This window comes from Triticum dicoccoides, chromosome 5A (assembly GCF_002162155.2).
Source record: "Triticum dicoccoides isolate Atlit2015 ecotype Zavitan chromosome 5A, WEW_v2.0, whole genome shotgun sequence".
Lineage (NCBI taxonomy): Eukaryota > Viridiplantae > Streptophyta > Magnoliopsida > Poales > Poaceae > Triticum > Triticum dicoccoides.
In genome coordinates this window covers 389,168,342-389,170,365 of record NC_041388.1, presented here as the reverse complement: position 1 = coordinate 389,170,365, position 2,024 = coordinate 389,168,342, and positions in this window count along the sequence as shown.

The following is a 2,024-nucleotide window of genomic DNA, read 5'->3' as shown; positions in this document are numbered from 1 at the left end:
GACCGTCGGTGATGGTCGTTACTCCTTCTTTCCCTAGTGCATAACAAAGGTCTAGCACCCGGAGAAGAAGGAGAAACGACCCCCATGACAACAGCCGGGATTCTTCGTCCTCTCATATATATATATATATATATATATATATATATATATATATATATATATATATATATATATATATATATATATATATATATATGGTGGAACTCTCCCTCACTGATTCCTCTCTGACATTTGCGACCGTCGGTGACGGTCGTTACTCCTTCTTCCCCTAGTGCATAACAAAGGTCTAGCACCCGGAGAAGAAGGAGAAACAACCCCCACGACAGCAGTCGGGTTTCTTCGTCCTCTTATATATGGTGGAGACTCGACAGACTTAAAGTCAACCCGAAATATCATTTAATTATCTTTCTAAAAAGGATTTGGGTGGTCTCACCTCGAGGTCGGAGGGGGTCGGTGACGGGGACGATGGAGGGGATGATGGAGGGGGGCTCCTAGATTTCTGCGAAAACAAAAACCCTATAAGCTATCAACTAATCATATGCATATGCCTTGCATAGTGCTCTCCAATTTTAGCATTCAAAGTAGGAGTAGTTTTTCAATTTGAGCATTCAATAAGCAAAATCAAATCGCAAAATAAATTAGTATTCAAATTAGGATGCATTAAATTATAAGCAAAACTACATCATCTCTTGCGTCCGTACATCGTCTAGTATAGCTACAACCGTAGCGCCCGACGGGTATCGGCACGGGCGGTGGACACCAAAAGAGAAGGAACCATCACAGGATCACTCCAGTGAGATCCTCGAAGAACCTGCCCTCCAACGCAACCATGTAGCGATGGACGTGCTCATCCTCCTCGCTGACACGGTGACGTACCACCTCCGCGGTGTCCGGAAGCCTCGGCACCGTCACTGGCCCACACGACCGCCACCAAACAAGGATTGGGTCAATGACGGGCTGGCTCCTCACCAACCTACGTCCCCGGAAGGTAGCACATCCCAAAACCATCTCGGCGGAGCCCAGTCCCGGGCATGGCCCCTATGATCAAGCTGGTCTCCTCCGCCGAGTCGACGACGAGGATGCGGGATAGGCATCGTCGACGTCGATGCGGGAATAATTGCTTTAACTAAAAAAAATAAAGTAGTTCTATTAATTTTCTTGCTAAAAATAAACTACTTCTATAGTAAAATAAACTAGTTTTATTAAATCAAGTAGTTCAACTACTAAGCACTTACTATAAATAGAAAAGTAGTACTTACTAAAAATAAACTACTTCTATATATAGTAAAATAAAGTAGTTTTATTAAATCAACTAGTTCAACTACTAATAAATTAAGCACTTACTATAAATAAAGTAGTTTTATTAAATCAACTAGTTCAACTACTAATAAATTAAGCACTTACTATAAATAAAGTAGTTTTATTAAATCAACTAGTTCAACTACTAATAAATTAAGCACTTATTATAAATAAAGTAGTTTTATTAAATCAACTAGTCCAACTACTAATAAATTAAGCACTTATTATAAATAAAGTAGTTTTATTAAATCAACTAGTTCAACTACTAATTAAGCATTTACTATAAATAAACTAGTTTAATTAGTTCAAACACTAATTAACCACCTCCGTGGTGTCCGGAAAAAGAAAAAATGAGAAGAAGAAATGATTAATAGAGGACAAGATCGAAGAAAAAAAGAACAAAAAAAGAGGAGAAGAAGAAGAAAAAAAATAGAATTATATTTTCTCTTCTTCTCCTCTTTATTTTTCTTCTTCCTCTCCTCTTCTTCTCCTTCTTCTTCTCCTTCTTCCTCTCCTGCTTCTTTTTCTTTTTCTTCTTACTTCTTTGCTTCTTCATCTTTTCTTCCTTTTCCTTATTTTACTTTTTCCTCTACACTAACCTAAAATGCACTAAACTAAAATCGATATCTACTAACAATCTAAATAAAAAATTAATACATATATGAGAAAAAGGGGGCTCACACTGGGGGCGGCCGGCGAGGGCGACGGCGGGGGCGGCGGGCGAC